The sequence below is a fragment of the Tenrec ecaudatus genome, chromosome 1, assembly GCF_050624435.1.
Source record: "Tenrec ecaudatus isolate mTenEca1 chromosome 1, mTenEca1.hap1, whole genome shotgun sequence".
In the NCBI taxonomy this organism is placed as follows: domain Eukaryota; kingdom Metazoa; phylum Chordata; class Mammalia; order Afrosoricida; family Tenrecidae; genus Tenrec; species Tenrec ecaudatus.
Window position 1 is genome coordinate 158,132,799 of NC_134530.1, and position 19,877 is coordinate 158,152,675.

Consider the following 19,877-nt stretch of genomic DNA (forward strand, 5'->3'; position numbering starts at 1 on the left):
TGTGTTCTTCCATGTGGACTTTGTTGCTTCTGAGCTAGATGGCCGCTTGTTTATCTTCAAGCCTTTAAGACCCCAGTCACTATCTCTTTTGATAGCCGGGCACCATCAGCTTTCTTCACCACATTTACTTGTTCACCCACTTTGGCTCCAGCCGTTGTGTCGGGAGAGTGAGCATCATAGAGTTCCAATTTAATAAAAGAAGGTATTCATGCATAGAGGGAGTGTTTGAGTAGAGGCCCAAGGTCCTTCCGCCACCTTAATACTTGATCTATAAATATAGACACAAAGATCTATTTCCCCAACCTCCTATATATATTTGCATGTACATGTCTTTGTCTAGACCTCCATGAATGCCCTTTGACTCCTAGTTCTTTCCTCCATCTCCCTTGACCTTCCTCCTGCCCTACTACCATGCTTCATCGCCACCTGGGCTAGAGTATACCTCTTCTCTAAGCAACCTTACCCTTGATCATTTCCCACCAGGCCTGCCACTCCCCCTTCTCTACCATTTGGGGTCCCATGTTTTTCCCTTGTCCCTGGGTTTGTTAACACCACTTCCTTACCCCCCCTACCCCCCACCCCAAGTCCCCCCGGAACTGTCGGTCCCGTTGTTTTTCATCCAGATAGTTCATCCAGCCTGTCCTATTCAGACAGACCTGTGGAGTCACTAACATGCACGAAAACTAGACAGAGGAACACAAAGCAACAGTATACAACCAGACAACAAAACAACCAAAACAAACCATTGAAAAAGATCAGAACAAAACAGTTCACAAGAGAAAAGCTTGTAGTTAGTTCAGGGATCTTTGCTGGCCCTTAGGAGCGTTTTCCAGTCCAGTCTGTTGGGGCACCACGCCCTGGCCCCAAAGTCCACTTTCAGCATTCCCTGGGGACCTTGCCACTCCATTCCCTTGCTGTTCCGCTGCACTCCCCCAGTGATTTGCCTCCGTGTGGTGGGATCAGGTCAGGTGCAATTCCCACACTGTGTCTCCGGTGCTGTCCCCTGTATTGCCCTTAGTCACTGAGGGGCATCATGTCTCATAGTAGGGCCAGCCATGTTGTTCTCTCTGTGGACTGGCTGCTCTACTCAGGAACATCATCATCACGGCCTGGTGGGCCAGGCTGTGCTCCACTCTCTCCTCCTGACCCTTCATCTGCTCCCGTGTGCTCTGATCAAATATGTCCATCTCCCATAGCTGCAGAGTCAATGTCGTCCTTTGGAACAAATTCTTTTAGGGGGAGGGGCAGGAATCCACTTAATTTATGGTGCTGGGGCCAGCCTCCCAGTCCTCTCCACCGGTTCCCTCCTCCACGCCGGGATATTGCATTCACACCTTGCGACACTGGGTTGAAGTCTGGTCCCCCTTTCCCTGTGGAGATATAAACCATACCCTCCCCTTGGGTGGATTAATGCCCCATTTCTGTCATGCTGATTGTACTTACCTCAGGGGACTCATGTTGTACCTGTCCCTTTGGGTCTGGCTTACTTCGCTTAACATAATTCCTTCCAGCTCTTCCCATGAAATAACGTGTTTCATGTGCTCATCAGTGCTTTTTAGCGCTGCATAATACTCCATTGTGTGTATGTGCCAAAGTTTGCTAATCCACTCGTCTATCGATGGAAACTTAGGCTGTTTCCAAGTCTTTGCTATTGTGAATTGTGCCGCAATAAACATTGGAGCGCATATGACTGGTCGTGTTTTATTTGCTGCTTCAACCGGGTATATGCCCAGTAGAGGGATGGCTGGGTCGTAAGGTAGATCAATTTCCATTTTCTTTAGGTATCGCCAGATTGCTTTCCACAGTGTCTGTACAAATCTGCACGACCACCAGCAGTGGAGGAGGGTTCCTACTTCACCACAGCCCCTCCAACACTTGTTGCTCTCTGATTTACTGATCTGGGCTAGCCTCAGGGGTGTTAGGTGGTATCTCATGGTTGTTTTGATTTGCATTTCTCTATGGCAAGGGACTTCGAGCACTTTCTCATATATTTATTGGCCATATTGATCTCCTCTCTAGTGAAAGTTCTTCTCATTTCTTTTGCCCACTTCCTTAGGGGGTTAACTGTTTTCCTCTTTTTGCAGGTCATGATGGTGTTGTAGATTTTAGTAATGAGCCCTTTGTCTGAGGTGTCATTACTAAAAATCTTCTCCCAGTCTGTGGGTTGCCTTGTCACCCTCTTGGCAAAGTCTTTCGAGGTGCACAGGTGTTTTATTCTTATTAGATCCCATTTGTCGATTTCCAGATCACCTGTGTGTGTCCCCTTCCCTGTTGCAGTGAGCCTATGTGCTCCCTGGGCCAGTGCTCTGAGATTAGTCCCGATTCCCTCCTTAATGGTCCTGATGGTTTGGGGTTTGACTTCTAGATCTGTGATCCACCTTGAGTGTATTCTTGTGCATGGGGTGAGGTAGACGTCTTGTTTCAACTTTCTACATGTGGATATCCATTGTTTCCAGCACCACTTATTAAAGAGGGCATCTGCTTCCCACTTGATGTTTTTGGGACCCTTGTCGAAGATCAGTTGTCTATATGCTGATGATTTTACTCCTGGGCTTTCTCTTCTTTTCCACTGGTCTGAGTGTCTATCATTGTGCCAGTACCATGCTGTTTTGACCACTGTAGCTGTGTAGTAGGCATTAAAATCAGGTAGGGCGAGTCCTCCAATTGTGTCCTTCTTCTTGAGGAGTTCTCTGCTAATTCTGGGTTTCTTCCCTCTCCATATGAAGTTGGTGGTCAGTTTTTCCAATTCTTTGAAGAAGGTTGATGGTAATTGGATTGGTATAGCATTGAACTTGTAGAGTGCTTTAGGAAGAACTGTCATCTTTACTATGTTCAGCCTACCTAACCATGAGCAGGGGAGCTTCATCCATTTGTGAAGGTCACTTTTGGTTTCCTGTAATAGGGTTTTATAATTATGCTTATATAGGTCTTTAGTATTTTTTGTTAAGTATATTCCTAGGTATTTCAGTTTTTTCTTGGCTACTGTGAAGGGTACTTCCCTCTTAATCGCCTCTTCCATGGCCCTGTCCGATGTGTATAGAAACCCTACCGACTTATGTTTTTTGATCTTGTATCCTGCTACTCTTCCGTATTCCTCTATTGCTGTAAGTATTCCAAATGTGGAGTTTTGGGGGTCTTCAATGTATAGGATCATGTCATCTGCAAATAACGATAGTTTCACCTCCTCCTCTCCCAACTGGATCCCTTTGATGTCCTTCCGCAGTCTTATGTTGTTAGCCAGAACCTCCAAAACGATATTGAGTAGAAGAGGGGACAGGGGGCATCCTTGTCTTGTACCCTTTTTCAGTGGTAGTCACCACTAAAATGATTTTTACAATGTTTCTAGAGCTACCAAAAAACTTGCATGTACAAAATAGTTAAAACATTCTTCAGATTGTATGAGGGGGGGCGCCGGGGAGGGAGGGGTGGAGAAACAGGGTCCACTAAGACATGGTAGATTGATCACACTGACTTCTTTTTCTCGGTCTACATCAGACAGAGGCTTCTCTTTCCTAGGATTTCATGTCTCCACTTTCTTTAGTTTCCTAGTTAGCCCTTCAGCCTGTGTTCACAGTTCCTTTTCACCCTTGGGACACAATTTTGCCTGAAGATTTATCCTTTCCTGCTGCCTTCTTTGATGTTGTCTCCACTTTGGCTGACAACCTTTCAGATCACCCCCTTCACTGCCCTTTCAGCTGGCTCAGCCAACCAATCTTTCTTTTGGGCATCTTGGCTATTGGAGGGTGCTTGCTAAGTGCCTGCAGGGAGGGCCTGCACAGAGTTTTATTGAAGTTTGGCGCCTGGCAGCTGCCACTCTGCCTGCTGCGCTGGCAGCTAGGAAGGACCCTTTTAAGATGTCCGAGGGTGCCCAGGCAATTGTCATGGTTCTCGCTTAGCATGCCCAATGAATATCAGCCAAAGGGCTGACTTATACACCTTCAAGTTTACAATAGTAGGCAGAGGGAGTTTACCCAATTAGACATAATATCCATACCAATAAATACATTCTGGTAAAGGAGAGATCTGTTTAAATCTTTCCATTCTCACCCAAGCATTCACTTTAGTCCCATCAATTTTTGTGCTTTCATTCCTCCTGAGTCTAAACTGTCAATCAGATGTCAGCTTGATGTCCTCATTGGAGACACTAAGGAATTAAATAGCTCCTTGGAGGTGGGACACAGGCTGAGTCCCTGGGAGACATTGCAGCTGACAAGCCACATGGAGCTAAGCTAGTGCCCTGAGCTGGAGGAGCCACTTGGAGATCCCTGCCAGTGCTGAGATGCTTACACCACCACTGGATCCACAAGACTTCCCACCAACTGGCCTGTGATCTTGCTGCCTTCTGCCTCATTGCATGTGTTTTGTGAGTCTGAAGAGGCCTTTGTAAATTGGTGTTGGATGTGTGGGCTAATATCGGACTTACGAACTTGATCTAGACTGGGTTGGGATGTTTCCTTAATATACAATTACTCTTTATATAAAGATATTTCTTATTCACATATGTGTGTTTATGAATTTGTTTCTCGAGTATACCCAGACCTACACACAAGCCTTGAACAATTTTTCTGGACAATCAACCCTAGGAGGTTTCTCAATAAATGCAATAAAACGTTGGTGCAAAATAGGTTAACAACTGTAGGGAGCTGCGTGTCTCCCCACCCTGGATTTTAGCCATGCATCTACTCTCGCCATACAAACTGCCCAGAGGTTTTTCTGCCCTTTGTTCCTTTCCCGCCAGAGGGTGGCTGCCCTGACCCTTGCTGGGATTGGTGATCTTTCAGTAGCAGCTGCTATGCTCATTGGTCAATACATGTCTGATGGCATCTCCCCCCAGGCTCACCAGGAATGCCTCATTAGCATACTTACCTGTTTGATCAGTTGCCCTCCATTCCTTCCTTGTTTGAAGATGCACGACTGTTGGCTACCTCAGATGTACCCTATTTTACATGTGACGTAATGGTGCCAGCCCCTCGCTGGCTATTTAAACCTCTGCTCTCAACTCAATAAATGAGGCTTGATCAGATTCTTGTCTTGCCTCCATTTCTCGCGCCCTTGCCCATCTTCATTCCCAGTCCCTCTTTCAGGTGTCCACGTTCTTGATGTCCTGCGGGACAGGACAAACAACAAGTGTGAAATTAAAATGCTCCTCGGGTGCATAAGCAAATATGGTGAAGAAAGCTGATGGTATCCAGCTATCAAAAAATATAGAGTCTTAAAGTCTTTTAGATAATCATGAGGCCACCAGCTGAGCAGTAACAAAGCCCACAATGAAGAAGCACACCCGCCTGTGGGATCACAAGGTGTCAACAGGATCAGGTACCAGCAATCAGAGAACAAATATATATATATATATCATTGTGAATGAGGGAGAGTGCGGAGTAGCGACCCAAAGTCCATCTGTAGGCAACTAGACATCCCCTTACAGAAAGGTCTCTAGGAGGAGACAAGCCAGTCAGGGTGCAGTAAAGCACCGAGGAAACATACAAATTTCCTCTAGTTCTTTTATGCTCTTCCCGCAACTATCATGATCCCAGTTCTAGCTTACAAATCAGGCGAGACCAGAGCATGTACATTGGTACAGATAGGAATTGGAAACACAGAGAATCCAGGACAGATCAACCTCTTTAAGGACCAATAAGAGTAGCCACACCAGCAAGGTAAGGGGAAGGTGGGGAAGAAAGGGCAACTTGATCACAAGGATGTACATATGACCCCATGCATGGGGGAAAAGTGGGTGAAGGGACACATCGGACAGTGTAAGACACGACAAAATAATAATTTAGAAATTATCAAGGGTTCATGAGAGAGCGAGGGTCGGGAAGGGAGAGGGAAAATGAGGTGATATCAAGGGCTCAAGTAGAAAGAAGGTTGAGAATGACGATGGCAACAAATGTACAAATGTGCTTGACACATGGAGAGACGGATGGATTGCAATGAGACTTTTATGAACCCCCAATAAAATTATTTTTAAACTATAAAAATGCTTCTAATTGAGTAAAAGTGAAAGTAGGCTTGGTATCTTTAGTGACAAAAAAAGTTCACATCAAACAAAACAAAACAAATAACAAAATAATTCTATTACAAACAAATTAACTATAGTATTGAGATATAGTAGTTTCCACAAACCTGGGAAAGAATTTTTGAGATCTGATGAGATCAGCTATGTTTTCTTGAATTTCATCAACATTTCTGATAAAATATCTGCAAACTACAATGACTTTAATATTCCTCATGGGAACTTTGTCAATTGATGTTCAGTTTTGTGTGGAACCAGATAATCCTGAAGCATTTTCACAAGCGGTCTCACTGTCTTTCCGAGATGATATGGGTTAGCGGTGCCCTCAGGAAGATGTGTCCAACCTGGGAATAGAAGTGTCAGACTCTACAGTGACTGCAGTTGGTTCATCCTCTGAAAGAGAAGTAGCACAGACAGACATGCACCCTGGTGCTCATCACAGCCCTTCCACCGTGAGAGGATGGAGACAGCCAATGCGCCCGTCCGAGGAAAGGCAGAGAGTTGTCTTTGGTCCATGCACACAATAAATTAGCACCCGCGGTTAAAAAAATAATCATGACTCTATGAACCTCCTGATATGGATTGTGGCGGGAGGTCAGATGCTCACAGGCATCTTCCCTGAAGGCAGTCCCTGCCAGCCTGCTGTCTCCCCACACCACAGGGGTGGGGGCCTGTGACCATTAGCTTGGTTCCTGTAGGTGGGGTTCACACCCCACTGATAATGGTGTCTGTCAGTTGAGCCAGGGAACAGGCCAAACCGGCTCTGTGACATCCAAAGTTAGGCTGCCATCCTGTACCTAGGATCCGCCCCTCTTGCCACATGTATACCCCAATCCCTCCTCTTCCTATTGCGTGGATACCCCTAGATCACCCCCTCCCATGACTGTATTACCTATAGCACAACCCCTTCCTGTGACACATGTCCTCACCTGTGATTAGGGGGCTTGCATGTCCCCAGAGAATATAAAAAGCCTGGGCTAGCATTAAATATCGCTCTCTCCCTCCACGTGGACCATCGAGTGGGGCTGAGGTGACCTTGCTACCATGAATCGTGTCTGACTCCATCTATTTCAATACTTCTCTTCTATCTCTCATGCTTTCTATGACTTTACTATGATCTTTACTTATTATCGCTGTACAATTGCGCCTACCGGACCCATAATGATGTGTTGGGGGCTGGCTTCTCCTGCCAATGGAAGACATGAGGCTGAATAGAATCAGCCTGTGGGAAACAGCGTGAGGAAAACTGGGTAAGCCTTTAGGAGATGGAATGTTGCTCATGGAAAAAAGGAAGGTCTACTTGGTAAACTTCCACTTAGTCTCACCATGAAAGTTTTTTTCCGGCAAAGAAGTTAAAACAAAACAGAACCAAAAAAAAGTTAAAACAGGGAAGAAAAAAAAATATATATATATATCACTCCTTTTGACTGCCATTTAGTCAATGTTGTCTCATCGCGAGTCCCTCTAGGTTTCCAAAAGTGTAAGTGTTTATGGAAGAAGAAAGCTCAGGGCTTCTGTGAAGGTGCTGGTGGTTTCCGATTGCCGACCATGCCAATAGCAGCCCATCATACAGTATATATTCCATCTATAATATCATGACTCTCAGTACCTGAGCATGTCGACTGCTTTGGAAACAGACTCTTGTGGATGGAATTAAATAAATTCACAGGAGGCATACTGGCGTGCAGTGGGCCCTAATCCAACCTAACTGCTGTTCCTATAGAAACAGGACAGGACGGTCAGACACACAGATACACAGGGAGGATGCGCAGTGAAGACGGGCAGAGACGGTAAGGACGCTCCCACAGACAGGTCAGGCCTGGGACCTCCAGGAGCTAGAAGAGGGAGGGAGGGCTCTTCCCCAGTCGTCTTCAGAGGGAGCTTGACTCTGCCTGCATCTTGATGATCAAAGGCTCGGCTCCAGAAGGATGAGAGAATGAATTTCTGATGTTTGCAGCCAGCCACTTGGTGAAACTTTTTAAGGACAGCCCTCAAGTGAACTCACTGCCAGGAGAGGAGATTCTGGCTGAGAAGAATTGCCCCCTGTGGTTTTCTGAAGCTCTACCTCTGCATGGAAGCAGAAAGCCTCTTTGTTACTTTACAAATGAAAGGGCAACTCAATAAATAAGAACTCAGAAAGTAACACTTAGAAAGAAGAGAGCAGGAAGGGTCAGGACCTTGAAAACTGTCCAGGTTCCTTGCCTATCAGAGCTAAGCTCTGGTCCAGTGGCTGCAAAAGGAGAAGTGGAATTGAAACGGACTTCCATGCGTCTGTGGCGCAGGAACTAGTGTCAAACAGTTGCAGAAGGAAAAAGAAGTGACTGCAGAAACGCACAAACGAGATTGTGCAACACTTGTCACAGCGACCTTGTGAACAGCAACCCACCTTCAAAGAGCACAACTGTCCATCAACTGTCTGCACACACATGGGAATGGCACGCAGGAACAACACGGAAACGACACACACGCATGCATCCAGCTGGATACATGTCCAAACTACTAGATGGCATTAAAAAGAGAGACCAAGAATTAAACAAGAGACAGATACGGAAATGTGGAGTCATTTGTGTACATGTCACGGTGGGAAGAGCTGGACGTCCGGATGGTGACTGGTCTCCTGGGGATGAGGTGCACTGGGAACAGAGCGCTCCGAGCGGCTCTGTAGGTCAAGGACGGCTTTCCGTGGTCTGGTCAGTCAGCTTCGTGGTGCCGCGTACTGGAATGCACACGGCTCCCTCTGTATGAGTTACACCGTCCTTCAACAACGCACTGTTTACACACAGGTGTCCCGTGACGGCACTCACTTCTGTTTATTGAAAATACCCTAGTTGCAGGACGAACTCCTTTCATCGGCCTGTTCGTTTCATGCTAATATTTGGAGTCCCTCCACCGAGAAAAGGCCAGGCGCCCACAGTTTCCTAGCGGTTGCTGGGCACCAAGTGGGGTGCGCGCGGCGACCCGCGGTTCGAGTGCTTTCCCTTCTGCAGCCCGCAGGGTGCTGCTCTGGGGGAGACAGCAGGAGAAAGGGCAGCAGAGAGGCCCCCCTAAAAGGAGAAAGGCCACTGCGGTGGAGAGCAGAGACTGCCGTGACTCGGAGTCGAACCGAGGTTGCTGCGGCCACAACGCAGAGTACTGACCACTATACGATCACGGCGCGCCACTCGCCCGCGCTGCCGGGCTTCCCTGGACTCTTACATATGACACCAAAACCACGTGCAGAAAAAACCGAAAACTTTTGGTCCTCAAAGGATCCAAGCAACAAAGTGAAGAAAGAACTTACAAAATGGGTGAAAATATGCAACAGCCAAGCTCCCGATAAGGGTTCACTGCTTTGAATATACAATGAGCTCATACAAACAGTGACATACAGGCATACGACCTATCCCCAAGCAAACAAAACTCAGAAAGTAAAAGGTACAAAGCCTTTGAAGAGAAATTTCAGTAAAAATGATATTTAAATGATGACTAAGCACATGCGAGACCCCCGACATTACTCTTTGTTAGGAAAATACACACAAACACCCAGTGAGAGGTCGCTGCGCTCAGGACTGCCGCTATCAGACAACTGAAATACACACATTGAGAGGGAGGCCGTAAGCGTGCCGTTTCCCACCCACAGGCGCTGGGCGGAAGAAAGACCCGATCACCTGTTTCAGATAAGAGGGCCTCCTAGGAAACCGTGTGGGACAGGATCCACTCTATGCCCTTGTGTGTAATGCGGCATCCGTTCTACAGCTACACACAAGGCTCATCCCCTGTCTTTTCAGAGACATGGTACGCTCTAAAGGGGAACTTGCCGAAGAGTCCTCCTCATCTCAAATCGCTGTCGAAGGAAAGAACATCTCATGAAGCTATGTCAACATGTCTAGAACATGCTTCGCTTCCCTGCCTAGCCAAGTGAAGCGGGTGCGTTTCCCCACTTTTGTACCTGCTTCCGAAAGGGAGGGAAGAGCTCCTTCACCTACAGCCTGGAAAAGGTCCATGCAGACCATCTCAGTGCTGAGCAAGACCTGCTGACAGTGCGGCGTTGACACCCACTGTTGCAGTTGGCCCTGCGTCTCTTCCCTGAGTGTGTAAGGTGTTAGCACAAGGCGTTCATGGATTTCAGAAATGCTTGCAAGGGATGGAGTGGTTTGACATCCTTGAGAGAGTTTCTTGTGGCAGCCTTGACGATAAACACAAGTGGGATTAATTGAAGGGCGGAGAGATAAGTGGCTGGGTGAGCCTCGCCTTTCTTGTCCCTTGCTCTTTAATCATCGGACCAGTGTGCAGCTGCCTTGCTTGTTCTGTGCCTCAATTTAATGGGCACATTAGCCTGTGGACTGTGTCACTGTAAGTTGAGGTCCTTTTAAGACCACACAATTGGAATTTACATGTCTGTAGCTGAGGACTGACAGTTGATGAGCTGCCTTGCTGTTTGCTGCCTGCTCTGGGATAGCCTAGCTCTCTCTACAGAGGGCACCTGACGACCCTGAAAACTTGGAAGACTGCTCCTGTCTCACAACTCTCTCACGGCGTGAGTTGCACTCAGCCATTTGTACTGCTTTTTAACTTAACTGCTCATTTCTTGTATTGTTATCAATCGGTTTAAAACATAACTGTTCATTTCTTGTATTAAATATTATCTGTTTATAATTTAACTGTTCATTTATTGTGTTATATATCTGTCTTTATAACTATATATTTATAATATATATATACATATATATAATTATCAGCAATCCGGTTTTGTCTCTCTAGAGGACCCTGTCTAGCACAATCCTAATGCTCTTGGCCCTGGTGACCGGCATCGGAACTCCCTCAGCTACCCTCCATGGGGTCATGTGAGGTTCCTCGAGTGGGTAATAGCTCGTTTTTAGCTTCCCACCAGAAGGAATTCGCGCCAGAGCCGGTTGGTCATACGCGTGAGTTTTTATGATGGACCGGACAAGTGTCAGGTTTTACAGTCTCAAAAGAGTACATGCTATTTCAGGGAGGCGTGCTCAGCCGTGGGGGGTGGGGGGTAGAGTAGGTGAGAAGAGACCTCCCCCTCCAACCTGCCACTGACCTGAAGCAGGGTTGAAACAAAAAAGAGAGAAGGCTTTCCCATCACTAGGGCTGTCAAATTCTGGCAGGAGGCATGCTTGATGGTATTGGCTGACCCCATTGGCTCTATTAAGCCCAGCTGCATGATGGCATGGGCCCAGGCCTTGTTTGGACCACCCAGGTATACCTGCCACCTGGCTTGGAGGCCTGAATTTGAGCATGCTCAGTTATGGTGTCCTCAGAGGTGTCTCATGTCACCTGATTTCTTTCCAAACAGTAGGACAGCTCCCCTGGAGGAGGGAACACCTAAATTCACCATGTGCGTTTCCTGATTAGATTTGCCATCCTTCAGTTTGCTACGAGGTCCCTTTCCTTTCAATCAGAAGCACAATTATCAGGGAATATTTCTGGCTTCCTATGTCCAGCCTTTTGGAGACCCCCTCCAGGTCAGTCTCCCACGATGGTCTTATCTGGAGCATGGGCCACCGATCCTCTTTTGTGCTGTAGTGATTTTGTAGAGTGCTTGGACACGGTAATCGCAGGTTGTCAGGTGCGCTGTAGGAACCACAAAGGGAGCGCTCAGGATCGTTACATATGGTAGAGATTCGCTGCTGCTGTTTTAAACCCAGCTGTTGTTTGGATTCCTATCAAGGGTCACCCTCACTCCCCCCTGGGATGGAGGGCAGGCCGCATGTCAGTTCTGTCCTTCAGCACTTGCTGAACTTCTTGGAGGCTGACCTGTGGACAACATTCAGGGGCCGCCAGGAGTGAGGACCGAGTCTTTGCACACACTGGGATGTCCGTCCCTTCAGTGCGTGTTTCCCTTGTGGAATCCCCCCCTGCTACCTGGCTCCAGCTGCTCTCCTTGCCCACAGTCCTTCCGCTGACCCCTTCACTCGGTGCGAATGGGGCCGCTTGGTTTTGTATTGCAACTTTGCTTCCCCAATGGAACACACTAAGGTTCACCCTCAAACAAAAATCTATGCCCGTCTCACTTCCACTAGCCTGCCTGCTTTGTCGAGCTAGTCTCCTGGACCTTCTGACCATTATTTATAAAAGAAAAAAGGCTGCATGTTATCCCCCAGAGCCGATGTGAAAAGAGCAAGCAGCCATGACTAGAACCAGACTTGCTGGTCCAAACATGACGGTCGGATCCGCGGGGAGAAGTGCTGCTGGTGGCCTGGTTCAGCGCTCAGCATTTCAACACAAGAGCGCAGCATAACGCCACGGTGGCCTGTAAGGTCTCCACGAGCCGGAAGTCCACTGGGGAGGATTCCTCCGGTGTCCCCGCGTTGACACGGAGTAAGCGCCTCCTCCCAGGGTGTGTGCCCCAAGGAGAAACGCTGAACCCAGAGTCCCTGAGGAAGGGAAGGGGGAGCCTGAGGGGCAGCGGTGAGTTGAGGGGCTCTTGTCCATCTGATCATGGCAGGGACAAGCTTGGCCAGTGGTTGGGGACTGGGGAGGCAGGGGAAGGAGGGCTCCTGTCCTATCAGAGACTGAGACTTTCCAGGACGGACCAGGAACCCAGAGCACAGGGTGAAGCTCTCTAACCAGTGCACCAGCAGACACAGGGCAGAGGAAACCCGGCCTGGGATCCTCAGCACGCAGCAGCTCCTTGGAGGAGCCGGTTCTTCATTCTGTTCCTGGTGGGGCCTTGTGGTCAGAAACTGATCTCAAAGGCAGTTCATTCCCTTCTCATTTCCCTCACCAACCTTCCAAATCCTAGCGTGTGTGTGTTGGGGGTGGGGGGGACGGGTGCGGGGAGCGGGGAGGGCTCCCCTGGTGACTCTGGAGCGGCGCCAGTGTTGCAGGTTCACAGAAGTGACAGCCACTGTAAAGTCTTGAAATGTAGAAGAGACTTTATTCGGTTTTAACCAGACTGCGAGAATCTAAAAGCGACTCCTTGATTGTAGGCCGGAGTGGACATGTCAGTCGATCTTTAAAGGCAAAACCTCATTTACCGTTTGTCTCTGACTGAAGCAAGCGTGGACAGAAGCAGAAAGCAAAATTAATACTATTCTTTGCAGTTGGTGAACATCACGGGGTATAGCATTGATTGTAACATCCTGGTTCATAAGATTAAAAATAGTAATATCCTGGTTACAACATCAAAGAGAACAATGTGATGAATTACAATGTTCTGATCACGAGAACATCAGAGTACATTCTAAAGCCAATCAGGAGTGGGACTTTCTGAGATGGGAGGGGCAAGGGGGCGGGCCACACAGCCAGTCAAGAAGCTGGAGTTACCCTGGCCAGTGCCAGTCTGTCTCAGTGGCTTCTGGGGAAGGACTGTGGACACCCAGCAGAGGGCTGCCTTGCAAGAGGGCGCGGGTGGAGAAGCAGGGCGGGGTCGGAGGGGGGGCGGTGGGTCAGAGGGTTGCAGTAGAGGTGTCCAAGTTAGACGGACCTAAAACGCACCCTTTCCTTATATATATCTTCTTAAAAGTTAGTAGGTGGGGAAGCTGGGAGGGGCGGGGCGAATGGTTCTGTAGCAGTGGACTTCCCACTCTGGGACTTGAGCCCTGAACGGAATTACGACTGTTGCCCTAACACAGTGGTTCTCAACCTTCCTAATGCAGCACGCGTGCGCGCGGCCCTTTAATACCGTCCCTCATGTTGTGGTGACCCCCAACCATAAAATTATTTTCCTAGCTACTTCATCGCTGTAATTTGGCTACTGCTATGAATCGGGCGACCCTGTGGCAGGTTAAGAGCCCCTGCCCTGAAACCTGCATCTGCACTTTCCTCAGGTACTTGCTGAGCCGCCTCCGCGCAGTGCTCAGAGCAGACGTTTCTTCACGCAGAGCTGCTAGGCATCCGCAGAGACAGGACCTCCAGGTGTTGTGCTGGGGAGCACGTGTCCATGCAGTCCTGCCCTTCCCACCGCACCTGGGAATCCAGCCGACTGCTCTCTGCTCCAGCCCGGCATCAAGCCATCCACTCGTGATCCTGGGATGGCCTTTGATCCTGGGATGGTGTTTGAACCCCGAATCTCGGGACCCAACACGGGCCTGCTCTGGATCCTTCTCTTGCTCCCACGTGGACCCGGAGCAGTCTTATGGAACAGCGCGTGTCTGCATGTGCAGAAGTCAGGCCCCAGAGAGCAGCAGGGCGTCGGGCAGGGACCTGGGCATCGGGCCTCAGACCTGCCACTGACCTGAGCAGGAGCGGGACAATTAAAGGAGAGTAAGTGAGAAGAGAGGGTGTGGCACCCCCACCCCACCCCCCACTTCCAAAGGTCCTGGAGAGCACGTGTGCTTCCCAGGCAGGCCTGGTTCGGGTGCTAAGGGGCCCCGCCCAGGCAGCCCATGTGCGCCTCCTACCCGCACCTGACTCTAACCAGGAGCAGGGTAAAAAGAGAACGCCATTCCTGCAGCCAGGCTGTTTCAAACCTCTGGCTTGGTGGAAGGTATTGGTTGAACCCATTGGCTGAATTAAGCCCACCTGGGTGGGGTCATGAGCTGGGCCTTTTGGTGGCCCAGGTGTACCTTGCACCTGGCTCAGGGGGGCTGAATTGGAACATGCCCAGTATGGGGATCTTGGGATCTTCAATCTTCCCCTGAGTCCTTCCCAACTTCCTTTATGGGGGCGGGGTGGGGGGTGGGCATGGCAGGGACAAGCCCCTGTCCCTATTCTGACTAACATCTTGGGGCACCACAATGGGAGAGCCGTGAATCCTCTCTCCTGGGTGTGCAGGCATGGGACAGAGACCAAGGAGGGAGGGCAATGGAAAAGACATATAAGGAAATTCCTGCTCTCAAGTTACCATGAATCAAGCCTGCCAGGTGTGTGACTGAGTCCGCGGCCTCTGGGGGACAAGGGGTGATATAGTCTGGTTGTAGCCTCCTCTGTGCTTTGAGTGGTACCCTAACAGGGCCTAGGACAGGCCATTTCCTGTTCCACTGACCTGGCATCCCGTAACCAGTCATCAGTGCCCCACTGAAGACCGGCTTGAGAAAAAAAGTCCCTTTCTTCCAATCACTGTGTTTGGGTTTGTGAGTTTTGTTACTTAAACTTAACCTTCAGGAGGGAGGGAAAAAAAGAGGAGCTGATCCCAAGGGCTCAATAGAAAGTAAATGCATAGAAAATTAGGATGGCAATATATGTACAAATATGCTTGATACAATCGATATATGGATTGTTAATAAGAGCTGTAAGAGCCCCCAATAAAATGATATTTTTATAATAATAATAATAATAATAAACCCCCCTAAAATCGTTAACCTTGAAGGGGGTCCTAGACGGGGGTGAACCAGCGGGACCGGATTATGCACATCTTTCCAAAGAAAAACAAGCAAACAAACAAAGGGCATGCCTTCCTTTCATGCACTCCCCTTGTACTACCTTCCTCTCAACACCTTCCTCTCTTCTCACCATTAGGATTCAGCAACATCTCTGGGCAACAAAATAGATAAGGACTTGCAGGTATTGTAAAAAGCAAAGTAGGACTTGAGATGGGGAAGAATCACAGGACTCATGGGGGATAATGGAGAGACCATGACACCTTCTGGGCTCCCTCCCCACCCCTGCCCTGGGAGGGACCCTGATACCTTGTGGTTCTCACTCAGCCTCCTAGGCTGGGGATGTTTGATAGTTTCCTATTGCCTCTGTATGTGATTTCGGGTATAAAACATGAAGGTGTCATTAAAGTTTTGGAGGACTTGTATTAATTCAGATACGTGGCAGTGGGGGGTGTCCAGAGGACCATCTTTTTAGGGAGGACAACCCAGAGATAGAGAGGCCCTGGGGTGAAAGGCTGGCTTGAAAAGAGAAAGCAGGGCCAGCTCCAGGGAGGCCAGGAGAAGGCAAAAGGGAGGGGCTCCCAGCTCCAACAGCCCTTGAAGTTCTAGTCCAGGGCTTGTAAGGAGTGACAGCTGATTGGTGATGGGGGCACCTGGCTGGATGCTGGTGGATTTACATAATGTGTGAGTGTGTGTTAATTGTACTTCACATGAAAATTAACTTGAGGGGTATCATAATAACACTTGTGTTAAAAGTACAAAGTGTGTTTCAAATATTTCTGTACACCCACGGTAGGTAAAGATTGTCACTCTAAACAAGACACAGGAGAAAAGCATAAGTGAAGAAAGGAAAGATTAGTCTCTGTCAGCATTAGACACCATTCTCATCAAAAGACACCATGGAAAAGGTGAAAAGATGAGCCACAGAGAGAAGAATTCAGAAAGACATATGGCCCAAATGAAACACACAAACCTGAAACCAGAACGCTGGTATCTGGAATGTATAACAACCTCCTTCCTTTGGAGGATGGTGTCAATAGTCATAATAATAAAATCTACAACCCAAGTCTTTTCAAAGGGTAGCAAACCCCAGTGCATGCTACCGGAAGGAATCCTTCCAAATGACAAACAAATCCCCAAAGCCCCGGCTCAGTCTCGTTCACTGCCAGGGAAATGGGCAGTGACACCACCTTAGAGGTCATCTTCTTAGTGGAATGACCTACATGGTGAGGACTGAACTCACCCACTTATGGTGATACTTGGAACAACCACAGCTCTCACATATTCTCGGCTGGGGGCCGGGCAGAGGGGGGGGGGTAGATGTAAAAGGGTACAACCGCTCTGAGATAAATCTGGGTAGTTTTTTGTTGAACTCTTACACTCATACAACTCTTACCACAACCCATACATACATCCATTCTGTGTCAAGCACATTTATACATTTGTTGCCCTCATCATTCTCAATACATTTGATTTCTACTCAAGCCCTTGGTATCAGCTCCTCATTTTCCCCTCCCTCCCTGCTCCTTCCTCCCTCATGAACCCTTGATAATGAATTATTATTATTTTGTCATGCCTTACACTGTCTGATGTCTCCTTCCCTTCACCCACTTTTCTGTTGACCGTTCTCCAGGGTAGAGGTTACATGTCGATCCTTATAATCGGGTCCCCCTTTCTCTCCAGCCTTCCCTCCACCCTCCTGGTATAGCCACTCTCACCACTGGTCCTCAAGGGATCATCTGTTCTGGATTCCCTGTGGTTCCGTTTCCTATCTGTACCGGTGTACGTAAATTTGGGTAGTTTTTATAAAGTTTATCATATACTGGATACTAATAATTCTTTAGTTGGGCATCTTTCGCACAAACACACATAGAGGCTTAAAAAGTGTATCTGGAGAGAATGTTCAAGCAAACTTACTCACATGGGTAAGACTGGAAACAACTCCAGTGTCCACAATCAGATGTGCAATGACATGCTGCTCCGAAATTAAAAGCAATGAACTTCTGGATACTGAGCAGCTTCCATAAGTTCAGAGACAAGGGACTCCGGGGAAGGACTGCACACAAAAGACCCCTTTCACCTGGAGTTCTGGAAGAAGCAAAACTCAGGGAAGTAGGGGGTGTGGAGAGAAACGGACCAGTGGTTGTCAATGCATGACACAGAGGACAATGGCCACCATTTGGGTGAGTTTACTGATGGTGACATTATGAGTTGAGTAGTTACTAAGCGGGGTGGGCATCTCTGGCAACAACAATGTGAAGTCGAGTTCTCTTACTGGCCTGATGGTGGGGGTGGACGTGTTGGGGCACGCAGGTAAAGTTGAAGGCACGCATGCAGGCCATTCCAGGGTTGGAGCAGATTCGGACCCCCTGCAGGTGTTCTTGGGCTAGGATTAGGCTAGGTAGGTGGCGCTCTCTCTCTTGCTTCTGTTTCTTCTCTGGCCTTCTCAGCTGTGGACCAGGTGAGAGAGTGACATCAGGGGTGGGGGGGGGAAGGAGGGAAGCGCAGGGGTGCAGCTCTCCAAGAGCAGAGAAGAGCAGAGCAGGTCATTATTGGCAAGTTCCTGGTAGAAAGTTTAGGAGACTATTTTCTTGGAGCCGCGTAAAAATATCTCTATATAATAAACCCTCACCGAAAACCCCATTCGATCTAGCGGATGCCTGCCGACTCACAGGGGTTCCGAGACTGTCGATGTTCCCGGGCACCTGGTGGTAGGTGTGAACTGCTGTCCTTGCAGTTCGCAGGCCAACGTAGGCGTGAGCCCTGGCTTCGCGATGTCTCCGCGGAGAACACAAGACGATTTTGCGTATGGAAATCTATAAGTAAATGTGCACGTTTAACTCTGACAAGACAGAAACTGGATGTTGTCATGTTAAGTAAACCCGAACGCGCCTTGGATTTTTTGAGGCAGGGAAAAGGTTCTCCTCCTGAAACCCGCTCAGGAAAGGGAAGCGGGGGGGCCCGAGGCCAGGGATCGGGGCGGGGGGCGGGATATCTGCCGCGGGGACGTCGGTCTGAAAAGCCTCCTCAATCTTGTCTCCGGAGCACTTCGGGATCCCCAATGAAACGCCGAGCCCATTAAAGGTGTGTAAAGTCGTGAGTCGCTTGCTTCCCGAGGCTGAGAAGGTACGCTCCGCGACGCGATTCCCGACGAGAGAGAAGGGGCGTCGGTCCCGTGACCCGCGCTCCGCCCGCCCGCCCGCCGCCAGGGATGCTCTGTCCTGCGCCGGGAGCGCACGTGCCGCCCGGAAGCGCGCGAGCCGCCCCCATGCTGGCAGGAGCGCGGGGGGCGGGGGGGGGGCGCAGCTTCCACTGCGGTGAAGCCGGTACCTGCCCCCGACCCAGAAGTCCCCTGACGCCCGCCCACAGGGCAACGCCGACCACGGCCCTGCCCCCCGCAGTCCTGGGCGAGGACGCGCGGCCCGCCAACGCTCGGACCCCACTGCTCCCGGGGGAAGAGCGCCCCCCAGCAAGGAGCCGCGGCGGGGACAAGACTGGAGCGCACCCCGAAACCACGAGGCTGCACGGCGGGGAGGGGAGACGCGAGCCCCACACCAGCAAACGCGCGGAGGCAGCTCCGGGCTTGCAGAGGACTGACCGCGAGGGGCTGGTGCAGCGAAGGCCCCGTGAGGGACCAGGACACTCTCCGTGCCTTGACCACTCTGGCAAACATTTCGCAGGGTTCCCCTAAGGGTGCGCGCTTTCCACTCAAGGTGCAGTAGCCCCCCGGTCAGGGCCGATAGCAGGCGACTCGCGCGACCCGGCCCGTCCGTAGAGACCCGGCAGGGTTTGGGTTTTACTCGGAGCCCATCGCGAGGTGATTCTGGTTTGGGGAGCCCCAGCCTGCCGCCGGGAAAAGGGCTATGACCCGGCCGCCGCACCTCTCAAAGGCGGAAGGTGCTCAGCGGGCCGGGGGCGCAGCGCTTCAGGTGCGGCTCGGAAGCGGGGGCCTGGCCAGGCGCCGCGGGCCGGTGCTGGCTCGCCCACTGGCCGGCCGCGCTTGCGTCCCTCGCTCTCGGTCCCCGCAGGAGGAGCGGCAAACCAAAAGGCTGGCCTCCACGGGACAGGCCGAGCGCCCCACACTGCCGTGACTCGGATTCGAACCGAGGTTGCTGCGGCCACAACGCAGAGTACTGACCACTATACGATCACGGCGCGCCACTCGCCCGCCGCCGCGGCGCCCGCCGCGCTCAACTCTGTCGACGCAAAGCCACTGCCGCCCCGAGGCCGCCGCGTGTGCCGACCGCCTCAGGCGCGCGGCTTCCGTCCTTTCCCGCCACCGCTGGCCGCCCCGCCCGCGCTGGGCTCAGCACTGACCCGGTTCTCCGCGCCCCACCGCCCGCCCGGCGCCCGCGGTCAGCCCGCCCGGGCTCGCACTCGGCTGCGGCGCGCTCGCAGGGCCGGAGTCGCCGGCAGGCGCCGCGAGTCTCGGCTTGGAGGCGGGCGAGGAGCCGGGAGGGACTGGGGCCGCTCGGCTCCCCTTCCAGCTCGCGAGTCAGCCAGCGCACAGGTCCCCGAGGGCCCAGCCCCGCGGGCGTCGCCCGGGCCCCGCCGGGCACGGCCTGCCCGACTCGCCGCCGGTGGCACCGCCT

The 19,877-nt window shown here is 50.5% G+C and overlaps 1 long non-coding RNA gene and 2 other non-coding genes across 4 annotated transcripts; all 3 read right to left on the reverse strand.

Annotated features, from left to right (window-relative positions):
- Positions 1-9,098: 9,098 nt before the first annotated feature.
- Positions 9,099-9,170, reverse strand: TRNAH-GUG (transfer RNA histidin (anticodon GUG)). The gene has a single exon. It is a non-coding gene; the product is annotated as a tRNA-His (tRNA).
- A 3,718-nt stretch (positions 9,171-12,888) lies between these two features.
- Positions 12,889-19,855, reverse strand: LOC142437032 (uncharacterized). 2 transcript variants are annotated; one of them, XR_012782179.1, is made up of 4 exons: positions 19,603-19,855; positions 17,958-18,101; positions 17,561-17,735; positions 12,889-14,201 (listed from the first exon to the last, which is right to left on the reverse strand). It is a non-coding gene; the product is annotated as an uncharacterized LOC142437032 (long non-coding RNA). The 2 variants fall into 2 exon arrangements; XR_012782178.1 differs by having other exon boundaries at positions 17,207-17,735.
- TRNAH-GUG (transfer RNA histidin (anticodon GUG)) lies at positions 19,369-19,440 on the reverse strand. The gene has a single exon. It is a non-coding gene; the product is annotated as a tRNA-His (tRNA).
- Positions 19,856-19,877: the final 22 nt, after the last annotated feature.